At 40.4% G+C, this 12,905-nt stretch overlaps 1 protein-coding gene across 3 annotated transcripts in view; it reads left to right on the forward strand.

Moving 5' to 3' along the window:
* LOC307020777 (uncharacterized protein) overlaps nucleotides 1-12,905 on the forward strand; it is a 230,581-nt gene that overhangs the window by 40,922 nt on the left and 176,754 nt on the right. Inside the window, exon 5 of one of the 3 annotated variants that reach the window (XR_013802977.1) lies at nucleotides 2,814-3,193. The exons of the other annotated variants lie outside the window; for them this stretch is intronic. The gene's annotated coding sequence lies outside the window, so the exon portion shown is untranslated. Of the gene's footprint in view, nucleotides 1-2,813; nucleotides 3,194-12,905 lie in introns of those variants that run through there. 3 annotated transcript variants of the gene reach the window in all.

Consider the following 12,905-nt stretch of genomic DNA (forward strand, 5'->3'; position numbering starts at 1 on the left):
ACACACACACACACACACACACACACACACACACACACACACACACTCATCGTCACATATAGTGAGACAAAAGTCTCTGATTAAATTTTAATGGGAAGCCTTTTTAGGCCAGCCCTCTATTGTCTTTCCCATTAAAGTCCCGGGGATACTGGTATCTCTCTAGTGAGCGGTGACAATAGAAGGCCCTCATATACTCTCCTCCCCTCCTCTGTAGCAGGGAGACGGAAGTGGGATGTTATTATTATTTCATGCCTCAGAAGAGTCCAGCGCTCACTTTAGGGCTCGGTCACAGCAGTGGAGCATCCTGCTCGGGGAATGCTCTGAGAGGTGCTCTGAGTGCACACACTATTGTTCACTTCAGGTTGTGTGCCATTTTCTTACATGCCCCCTGAGCGGAAGAGAAGCGTTGTTATTTCAGCCTTGTTTCGCATGGTAAGACAAGAAAAGCATTTAGCGCTCCAGAGCAGGTCAAAGGTGACAGGCAGAGTAATGGACAAGCAAACTGTAAAGTCCTGTTCACAGGGCCGACACACAATAAGCTAAATGAAAGTCAAACATAATTACAGTAGCCGTATGAAAACAGTAAATATCCAGGAAATGTAACTACTGTTTGCACAAGATTTTTAACTATTATCGAAGCCAAACGTTTTGTTCGAGAGGGCGCAAGGAATAACACAGAAACAGGTGAACCCCAGCTGCTGGTGGGTAAATGAATCTAAATAGTAATGAACAGTTATTTCTGGGTTTAAGCCACAGCAACAAACACAGAAAACAGACACAAAAACAAGTGTTGAGTTTTACCAGTTCAAGTCAGAACCCAGTTCATTTACAGCACTCAGATGTTGTGTGTCACTATCTTAAAATTCAAAAGAAAATGAAAGGTTTTAATTGAAGCCATACATGCCATTTGTCTTCCTTTTACTGCGACTAATACCTTTCTAGGCATTAAACAAATGTCAGTAAACACCTAAAACTATATACATTTCAATTAAAGAGTTAAAAAAACATCTGTTTGCCTTCAAAACATTTCTCCTGAGATTTATGTTGTACAATAACAACGCTGAGAGCATCTGATTCAAGTGTATTGATGCCTACATCTGATTACTTGGGAGGCATTCGGTTCATTAGACCCCCCTGATAATTGAATTTTTGAAACCATTGTTTGTTTTATAGTTCTGCTGTATGGGCTAATGGCTTCTGGTAGATGGCAGTTGATATTGTTATAGATCCAGCGTCATGTCAAAGTTTGCAGATATCTTTGGCTCTCTTCAAATGTGTATTCATTCAGAAGTATACAACTGACTCATCAGCTTGTTTTATTACAACTACAATTAACAAAACAATATGACCATCAGGATGAAAACACCTGCTTCCCCTTTTTCTAATCACAAAGAAAGGGACAGAATGGCAGAGTTCAGAGTGATGACTAAGGCATTTTAAGTATTTATTTGAAATGATCCTCTTATAATATAGATACAGTTGAATTTGACCACTGTCATTTTTAATTGCAGAGAGCAAATACAAATCATTGCCTGAAATCAAATGTGACCGTGCCTTCAGTGTAAATGTTGAATTATACATTTATGTATGTATTCCTCTCTTACAACCTTTCAGCGGCCGTTGTTTAGGGAGTTGGGATTGTTAGGTGTCTGTGCATCCCGAAGACATCTGAGGGTATAATTAATGAAAAATAGACTAGCTGTGACCTTTGAGCCGAGTGATTGACGCAGATGGACAGTTACAATCTTTTAACCTTCAGAAATGTCAAGATGAACCTAAACTCTGTGGCTGGGCCCGCTGACACCTGTCCTCCTTCCTCTCCCACTCTGCGTGCCACAGTATGAGTCTCCTTATGTTTACTATCCCCATATTGATTTGTTTGTGAAGAAGGCTGTGGTGCCCATTAAATATTCACAGCTTGTTTTTTCCCTTTCACCATCACTTTATTCTAAAAAGCAATTTGTCTCCTTTACTCTTTATAAGTTGTGTTCTGCTCACGAGTTGTAGGAAGGCAAATCCTTTCCACCATTAATTTTTAAATGTCTATTCTTTTGAATCTCTAAATCCCCTTATCTCCTTTGGCAGTTAGCTCATTTTGTCTAGTTGTGAAAAGAGCTCCCTCACACTTACAGTTCTGATAACTATCACTGTCTGTGCGTTTACTCGGTACACTGAGGTGGTTCATAGGACGGACCATCCCGTCCACCCTTGTAATTGATTCGTAGGATCATGCTTGGATTTTTCTCTCCCGAAAAAATATATCAAAGACTGAAGATATCACAGCCAGTCAACCTGATCCACACTTCTGTCAACCAACTCAAAGTTTCCTCATATTTATTTCAGAGGGCGGCGAAACGTTCTCTTTTCTGCTGGTTGTTTGTTGTTTTGTTCCAGCAGAACATTGTTTAAAACACTGGAAAAGTAGCTGAGGCAGATTAAAGCACTCTTTCCCTTCTCATTCTTAATTTCCGATGTTCCCAGTGGAGCAGAGACTGAAGTCTTTGCTGCCGTCAGAGTGATTAGGTGTGGCTGCGGAGGCCAGCTTCCAACCCCCGTTTTCAGCAGGTCCTAATTTCATGTGAGTAGCTGAAAGGATGTGTTTGCGTTTATTTGCGCCTTTTATGTCGAAAAACTTCAAAGGAGCCCTTCTCCTCTTCACCTATCAGCAATGACAGATAGCGCACCCTGGGAGAGAGGGCGAATACACATGCGCCACACCCCCTCCTCAAAAAAAGAAAAGAGCATGGAAGTGATATTAGGAGGGCTGCAGGTGAGAGGCGTCCGTTAATATGTTAATGTAATCCTCCTGTTAGGTGTCTCCAATCCCCTGAAGATGGGCAGTAATCAGTTTGTTCCTGTCTGCTGGCTTTCTGGGAGGGAAAGGCGGCACTAATCAGAAGTGGCGTAGCTCTCGCAGATGCCTGGCAAAGGGGAGGGGAGAGAGATGACACCTCACGGATTTATTACCTCCCCATCTTCATCTTCCTGAGCTGGGTGAATCCTGCATAAAATGGGCAAAATAAATAAAGCTAACCACCATGTTAACCAAACATGGCAATTGCAAGCCTGGAAATCTTAAATCAAAGACGCCTCTTGAGTTTTACCTTTGTGCTGAAGCTGTTTGTATTTGTCTCCTTTGCATATATTAGTTATTATTCTCAACTCATTGTTACCATTATCTTCATTTTCTCCACTGTGCCGCTTCAAATTGTGAAAGATGTTTTGTAAAAGGAGTAAATGTGACAAATTAAATGCAACTTATTTCACAATATTTGGACAATTATGAATGATTATTTTCATCATTGATCTGACGATCCAAACCTTTTCTCAAAATGTAATTTATTGAGATGAATAATTAAAAGATTTTTAGTGTACGATCATGTAAGAAAAATTGAAGGAAAAGCAGGAATTCAGTTAATATTTTGTATTTGTGTTTAAAATAATTAAATCCGCTCCCAATTAATATATTATAATTAGCAGTCTAAGTTGTACAGTATAAGCTTATTACAATCGTTTCAGCTATGAACAAAATATATTTTTCTATTGATTCTAAAATGGCTGGTAAGAATGAAAAACATATAAACTAGACTGGGTTTCTAAAAAGAAGTCAAACATTTTTCATCCCTCCTACACTTGACTTGAAATCTTCCCTCTTTTGTTCCATTGTCTATGTTTACTTTGCATTTTGGAAAGTGATACAACCCCACTTTGTAGTCGGGCTGTTAGGCCATGCCCCTAATAAGTTTTGAAATCGAGCATCACATTAAGGGTTTGACCTTTCGATGTAACTAAACTGGCCTTTTCACCCACAGACATTCACCTTTGACCCCTGTCATTCTCAATACTCTGTGCACAGGTTATCAGTTAAGTATTGATTAAATATCTTGTCTTAAAGATGCTCAGGTTTTGAGCCCTATTTAGTTAGTGCTGGATTTTAATGAGAGATAACATATTCATTGAATCATCAGTGGAATACATTTCTGAACAGGAAATAATAATACAAGTGCGTGGTTTAGTGATGTCATCAGTCTTCATCCAAATTCATTTTCAAGGGAACATTTGTGAGTTCTTTTGATTGAATATCGAACATTTTCACAGATCGTTTTTGGTTGAAGTGGTAGTTCTTTTTTGTCTTTATCTGTCGCTGGGTGAGTAAGTCTCACTTTTTTTCTTTCTGTGGTAAGGTAGTGAACAGTGGAGTCATGTGTGTGTGTCCATGTGTGCACACACAGTGCGTGGCAGGACAAGACGGTAAAGGTCAGCACGATGAGTTCAGGAATGACAGGAAACAATGAACCTTCCCAGGTCCAGTAAATTAACCCATGTCACGGGCTGCTCATTCCTACTGATCAATACTGAACACTTTGCTTTCAGAAAATGAGGGTCATCCTCCTCGGGCCCCAGCCTCCCGGGGGACACACAGGAACGCTGATAAAACAATCACCATAAAGAGGTTCCAGACTCACAGCAAAAGAGCGAGTGCTGGAGGCTCCTTCAGTGTCAGCGTGTGTGCTAAGAGCCACTCGCTCTCGTCCAATCCCCCCTACCACCGCTGCTAGCTCCGCTCTGACAGGGCCACGGTCGATAAAGTGGATTTGAGATATAAATGTTTTCCAGAGCCCTCTCCATCACTTGGAGACACCTGCAGGACAGAGCACAGTGACACACAGGGAGGCTCTATTCTACCATCTGTGCCCTCCCCCCCCCGTTTTAGAAAGTTAGTCCCAGAACGTGGCGTGAACGCTGCTACCAGCACGTCTCGTAATCTGTGACAGCTTTGGTACTTACTTTTATCTCTCTCTGAATTTCTCTGAAGTAATTGAAGAGCTACAAAAAAAGTCCTCTGAGAGTTATATGCTTGGGAGACACAGGAGTTAGATAAAATACCTTGAAAACTAAAGTTTACACAGCATCCCAAGTGGCAGGAGCAGTTTCATCCAGCAGTACCTTGTTTGTTATTGTGCACTTGTGGCATGGGCATGTATGGCAGTTTATTGGTTAATGTTTTGGTGCGTTGGTTCAACCGTCCAGAATGAATGACCTAATGGATTACATTTAAATATAAAACATTAATGGTCCATAAAAGATGATACTATTCATTTTGAGCGTTTTAAGTGGCACTACCAGGAAGACATTTTTTCAATGTTCCACACTCAGGATACCAACGACGTAGATTTGATCAAACTGTAGTTAAATAGCAACTTTAACCCTCCAGGTTTATGATTTGGTGGTATTGAGGTAGGAAAGGTTGAAAGCTAAAATGTTCATATTTGATCCTCAATAAATATCATAGGGACAGGGTTGTGGCGGTATTTAACATTCACACATCAGGAATGTTTTACTCAGTATTGAAGGTTAGTGTTATCAAGCGTTCACCCTTATTATGGCATTAGGATGTAGATGTACGCTTACTCAACTCTTCTAATTGAAACATTTTAATTTCCCTCCGACAACATTTTCCCTTATGATCCCATACATGTAAGTATATAAGAACAGCCTGGTTAACATGTCTTTTTTGGTTTTCTGTTGTTTTAATGAACTCAGCCTCACAGGGACTGCAGCATGCCAGGCTTTTATTCTTGTTTAATTTTGAATCAATCTGCGATTCTTTCCTACTTTTTTAATTTCAGTAGCTTGTGTTGACATCCCAGGGTATCTTCTTTTTTTATCAATTTACCTCATATAGTAGCCTAGTATTGATAGTATTTTCTGCTGTCGTCTACCTTCACAGCACACAAACAGCGCACACACACAGCGTATGTGTAGACTAGACACACACACACACACCCAGCCAGCCAGCGATGCCTCCTGACCTCAGCTTGCGGTCGCTGCTGGCTGCCCAGAGAATATTAAAGGCTTAGATAAAGGGAGCTGGAAACCGGTTGGGGCTGGCCCATCGGCCCGGAGAAAGTGCTTGGAGCAGCAGTTGCAGTGGCGGCTCAGGGAGCCCTTTTTCCATTAGGAGTCATTTCCAGGTCCACCCTCAGCCGGTGACAAAGTGGTCTCTGCGTCTTCATTTTCTGCTGATCGCGTGTGAGCCGGAGGGAGGGAGGGACTGTCATCAGTTACTGCTGCCGCCGCCGCCCCCTAATTGCAGCCAACTGTCGATGCGTGCATTTGGACCTTTTTCAGGTCTACATTATTTATTGGGAGAAAAATATTGTATTGATTTTGGATGGCACGCTGAGGTATAAGTGATGTTGCTAAAGAGCTGACAAGACACTCTATAAACTTTTATAACAGTGTCGTCGTCGTGCTTTGCTCGCTGATAATTAACACGTCTGAATACAACGTAGGACAGAATACGGCTGCATTGCAGGGAAAGTGTTTAACTTGAGTACTGCTGCCAGACTGTATATGTTCTGTCTTTGTCTAAATTCAATACATAGAAGAAAGAAAAGGAAAATCTACAATATTTCTGTAAAAGTCATAGCTTTTATTCATTTTATTTACTCTTTCTTTTTTAAGAAAATACCAATGACAACCAAATCAGATATAAAAACGGATAATGCTCATGTCTCTGCGATTTATAAAAGTGGTTAACTCTACACTCTAATTGATATGCGTTTGCTTAAAAAATACACACATTGCAGTCCTTCTTTCCGCCTTTGAACGTTTTGTTAATAGATTGGAGAGTATTAGTGTTTTAGGTTGACTTTTAAAATCTGTCCAGGGACTACAGATGAAAAATAGCCTCTTGGTTAACTCTGGCACATTTACAGAAATGTTCATTAATGTGCACTGTCCCTGTTAAATAAATGAATAAATAAATAAATATTAGCTGGTTGCAATTTAGTGTTTCACCCAGCAGCAAACTCCTCATCTGTGTATGAATAGTTCAAACAGTTTGTTTTAGTCTTCTTTTGGTCTGCACATTAAGGTGACCCAGGCCTACACAGCAGGGAAATTGAGAGTAATGTTTGAGCAGCGGGGAGTATTCTTGACTTTGGCAAGCTACGGAGTATTTCATTCCACAGACAGTCCAAGTTAATGTATTACACTTAAACTTTATTTTTTTGTTAATTTCATCTTGCTTCATAGGGCATGTCAGTTACCTCTGCTCATTTTAGACTAACAACATCATTTGTTACGTTAGATTGGCTTCGAGAACACATAGCATTTTAACTGTATGTGCTGTACTGTAGCAGTCTCACCACCTTATCATAAACCTGGCTGCCATTTTTATATCTTATGAAACTCCTAAGCTTTGCACCTTACCCTCTATGTGAGTTTAAGTTTCTTGTTTTTCAGCGGAGCGCCTTGCCATGCCATCTAATTCCCTCCAGTTGGGTCACATTATAAAAATGTGTTCATGATCCCTTTCCAATGCAGTGACCTCATTACCTGTAAAGACGTGTAGTAGATGTGTGAGCACATTAGAGCTGTTTAGTGGTGAAGGGGCAGGAAGGTTCAATGCCTCGTTTTGGCACCAGCTGTGGGCACTCCAGGAGTCCCGAGAACCACGCAAACAGCCCCAATGCTGCTCTGCATATAGGATCAGTCCAAGGTTCATAATGAAACACATACATGTGGGGAGTGACACGTATAATCCTACTCTAATCTTTTCAGACGTTTTAACAAGGCTGACAAGTCACATAAAATCAAAGGAACCTGACTATAAAACTGCACATAATAGTTAGCACAGCTTTGGTAAAGGAAAAAAGGAAAGAGATCACATTGTTACTGAAAACGCAACTGTTTGCCAAACTACCACTTTCTTTTGTTTTACAATAGTTTTCAAATAAAAACAAGGCCGCCTTTCACTGGCGAGGGAGGGCAAGGGCTTTGTAAACCACTTTCTCCCTCCCCTTCCCTCTTTCAATAAAGGCCCTGTGCCTAGCATACCTGCAATGTTTGATTCCATGTAATTGAAACAAGGCGAGAGTGGGTCCTTGCCAGCACATGGCCTCACCATTTAAGGTAATGTTTGCGCTGCTAAAGCGGCTAATGAATCCAAGTCTTGGGAGCTGGCACTATGACTCCGCTCACCAGGGCCTGAGAGCGCCTCAGGATGCTGTCCCCTTCCCCTGCACACAGCTGTGAAAAGTTTAAAAAGCCCGACCCCATAACATGAAACGGTGAGGGCGAATACAACTACAATTAAAAAGGGGGGGAAAATATTACTTTGGCATCCTGAGGTCATTATCCGCAGTTTATTGCCATTTGTACAGTGTTTTTATTTTGCTTTATATGAGGGGAATTGGCCTTTAATTGCAGCGTTTGCTTGTTTTTCCTTGCAGTGTTTTTAATTTCTGAATGCTTGTTTGCGTCAGGGGAAAAAGCTGGTGTACCTTCGATGACCCCATGAGATTCCCCCAAAGAATAAATCGTCCCATCTTAAACCCTCTGCTCCTGGGATCCTCCACAAAGCTCATTATAAGGGAAGAGCAGACAATAAGTTTATCGCAGTGTTATAATCCTAATTGGTATTTATTTCATTTGGATGGACTAATCGTTGGACTGTGTTAACTTCCTGAGTCTTCAAAAATGAGATACATTATTAATGCTATAGATAAATGCAGCAGACAGTGTCAATTGTAATTTCATATAATAGAATCATCAGGAATGAGGATATGGTTCAAGGTGTCACACAAGAATATTTGAGTTGTCTGTGGTTTATTTGCATGAACTATGGAGAATGTTTGGAATTCCACACATTTATGTCCAAGAGCGGCTACATTTCAAACACAACAGCTTTCCTGTGACAAAGTGTAACACAACACAGACTCGCTGAACTCTGGACCAAACCACAGTACATCTGTCCGAGGAATTAAGAGCACATTGGAGACCACAAGCCACAAATACGTTACAGAGGAAAAGACTACATTTCGGCTATGCTACCTTTCGTGTGTGGCTCGCTCTATTGAGCCTTTTGAGCGAGGGGCTTAATCCACTAACTAGACTAGAGAGCACCCTAACTGGCCTAATCCAGAGGCTCTCTGGGGCTCTCCAGGTACTGATTGACTGATTGGTGGAGATGGATGCTATCTGGTGTAGTGCAGCTCCGTCGGGCATTTAAACAACATTAACGTTGGTGGATAGGCAGGCAGAGGGAGAGCATTATGAACTATGAATGATGGTCTCCTGACAAATCACTATGTGCCATGACAAATGCACATTTTATGATACTCTCCAGTTGCTTCTGTCAGCTGGGATGACTAATGTGGCTACTCTGTTTGTTTGTTTGGATGTGCAGCGGTTGATGCATGAATATCGTTCCCGGTAACTTCCTGTAAGTTGGTAAATGTAATGGTGTTGATCTTTTTTAAGTACAAATAGTATATTTTTTAGACAGTAATACATTTCTTAAAATAATACATTTATGCCTCCTCATTCCTTCTGCTATCCAAAGGTTTGTCCTATACTGTAAAGATTTGTATTTAAGTAAACTGATTATGTTATGATCTATCATGACCATACAGTATGGAATCATGCAGTATGCAGACGATGTATTTAATAGACATAAGTATTTTTAAGTCGAGCTTCATGTCACACTCAAAGCAACTTTAACTGACCTTGAAGCAGGCCGCTGTGTCTGTAAATGCTTTGGCTAAACTTGGTGTATGACTGTGTTGTGATTGTGTGTTTTTTAATTGTCTGTAACTGTAAAACTGTGCTGTTACCATTCTTGGGCCAGGACTCTCTTGAAAAAGAGATTTTTAGACCTATCCTGGTTAAATAAAGGTAAAAAAAAAAAATCTAAATCTAAACTGACATTTTTTTATTAAACATTTTGTGACTGATCAAAGAGTTTCATCCACCTGAACAATTTAAAACAACATTTTGTCATTATCTAAATACGCCCATTGTCTTAAGCTCGAGGAAAGATACTACAGCAGTGGTTTTGAGCACTAAAAACCCTTTTCCACTCGATATGTCACCCAGGTATTCGCAGCATTAAACAAATCCAAGATGGGTGGGATTATATCCAAGAATTCCTCCCTCCAAGGTTTCAGCTCCTTGTAAAATATGTCTATATCCTGTGCTCGGAACTCATTAGAAGAGTGTGTACCCACCGGAGTGTGTGAGCCCTCGCAGAGCTCAAATCTGAGGAGCACCACTGATGTAATTAGAGATCGGTTCACACAGCACATTATATTGGTCTTTCCTTTGTGCGCCAAGCAGCAAAAACAACTTAATCTGACGATAAAATCCAAGTAATTTTTCTCCCATTTTTTCGAATGTATTGAAACAACAATTGAGATAATAAAAAGGAACACACACCATAATTGCGTAAAGCAATATTGGACTCTTAATTAAATTACACCCCTCCCCTTTCATAACTAAATGATAATCATCACAAAGATTCACATGCCCATTTGCTAATAGATATGTTGAAGTTATTAAAGTAATCAGCAGCAAAGGAAATCCATTCAGAATTGATTGTGGAATATGCTGATTGAGGCACGGTATTATTCGGAGGTTGGGTCCAGTGTGGGAGTGATCATTAAGAGATCCTCCAAATGAATGGGAATCATCCTTATTCTGAAGAGGGGGCTTACAGGGGCGAGGGCTTCTCACTGAAACAGACCTTAATTAAGAGCGCTGATGTTATTATCAAGCAATAGCACAGAGGCTCTGCTGCTGGATTCCTCTCCAACACAAGTTACTGTAATAGATAAATACACGCTGGGCTTTATTGGTTCAAACAAAGGAACAATTTCACAAACACTTGAAACCTCGAGAGCAAGCTGTCCTTCACATTCCCTCTGTACACTGTGGTTAAAATGCCTTTCATTTTATTTGCATGCAACCCTTTTTCTTTTGTCTTGATTTGACTGAAAATCTATGCCGCCGATTAGCCCGGTAAACCCTTTTTCTTTTGTCTTGATTTGACTGAAAATCTATGCCGCCGATTAGCCCGGTAATATGATTATGTGCATTTGGAATTGATGTTTACTCTTAAAGCAGTCGATGCCAGTTAGGTCTGAAACCATGCATTCCTTCACGCTAAATCGCATTAATACCTAATCATCCAGAATGAGGCAGAAATTCAAATGGTGACAAACTCAGTTAAAATAAATTACTATTTATTTTTATTTTTTGTTTTGAAACTTAATCGCATGTTGAACCTAGGTGGATATTTTTCAAATAATGAGACCCTGTGAAACTGCATTTTAAAAAAAGGAAACGGAATTTTTTTGATTGAAATGTTTCTGTACTGTAATTGACGGGCAGAAAAATACAAACCTCTAACAAGTGTATCCTTCTCTTTTATTAATAGAATATTTGGTTAAATGTGTCTGTCAGTTAAATTCCAACACAAATCACACTTGTTATTTTAGATAGTGACCTTTTTTATTGTAAAAAAGCACAATTTACAAAACATAAATTCCTAATTTAACCTCCAAATGATTTAATGTCAGAGTCAACTTATTAGAAGTCTGAAACACTCTATTCATAGCATTTCAAATCTTTATTAAATCAGAGGGAAAACACAGTTCTTACCCGTGGAAGCACATCTTTTGTGTCTGTGCCTCGTTTTTATTTCTTACTGTACGAGCCCTCGGAGAGCACGGGAGAATAGGATACAACATCATTTCAGACCTTTCTGCTTTGCATTACAGTACCAACAAGCACACATGCCTTTTTAAAATTCACAGGAAGTCCAGACGAGTGAAATACTCAGGAAGGGAGAAAAAAAAGCCAGGATAGGGCATAGAGTCCAGTATAATGAGATCTGTTATTCTGGCCCATTTTATACCCACCTAATCACACGCTCAAATAGATTCTGTGAAACCCCATCTCCCTTTGAAGACACTCCCACCACTCATGTGATCTGATTAGTATTTTACATGAGATACCAGCCCAGGCCAATTATGAGAGCTGACCACAATGTTCCAGTCATTTGATGGGGTGGAGATTCAGTGAGGTGGAATCATAATTTAGGGCAGTTAAAGACAGACCGCTGGATCAGTGACTCCCATAATGCACTGCAAAAAGGGTGGCCCAATTAGTGCCTGCCCAGGAGCGAGTTGAGTCAAACCTGGCTTTGAGTATGGCAGCAATTAGTCGCCAAATCCTATACGGGAGTTTCCTAATCCTTCATAGCCCTTCAGAATTTAATGTTATGTTGCAATTTTACAAGATGACTGCTACAGTACACGTTGCACATATAAAAACAAAGTAGAACATCTCCTTGTAATTTAATCACAGCAAAGACGCGGTCATGTTTACAAGGTCTTTGTTGGCTGTCATACAAAGGACCACACTGCACAGTATCCAACATTAATAGTGGGCCTGGATCTCAATATATCAGAATGTATTCTTGGTTAAAAATATTTTTGAGAGATATACTAAACAGCGTTTAATGTGGGAAAAAAAAGCAATGCAGATGATCAAGTTTGGTTGTTTTCTCTGTGGGGAGGATAGTGAGAGATAGTGGGTCCAGAAGAGGGTGCCATAGATCAGAATCCAACACGCTCTGCCTTTTCTTTTGCCTTCTTTTCTATCAGCCGTCTGGTAACACACACAGATCTGATCAAGTGGAGTAGCACGCTCCTAGGTAGCTGCCTATTATTCTGCAGAGTTCATAACTGTCAGCTCCTAATTCAGTACAGTAGAGCAGTGTTAATTATCATCCAGCAAGGCTGCAGGAAGGGAGGCAGGGGACCACCAAAATAAGAGCTATTCGGGAAATAAGAAAAATGTATTTTAGCTGTGAGGGAAGTAATTATGCTTTTATCCTCAACAATATTTCTTCCTTTTCTCATTCTCTCCTCTGCGTCTCTCTCCCGGTCTCTCTTTCTCCAAACCAGTGTGCGTACCCTCCCGCAGGACCTAGGTGAGGAGTTATTTCTGCATCTGGCTTGAGGTTCCACCAGGCTTTTACATAATCAAATCAATATTGCTATGATTCACCCTCTGGCAACGAATGCCTCGTGCAAGTTTCACTGGTGATGTTT

This window comes from Notothenia rossii (genome assembly GCF_949606895.1).
Source record: "Notothenia rossii genome assembly, chromosome: 1".
Taxonomy (NCBI): domain Eukaryota; kingdom Metazoa; phylum Chordata; class Actinopteri; order Perciformes; family Nototheniidae; genus Notothenia; species Notothenia rossii.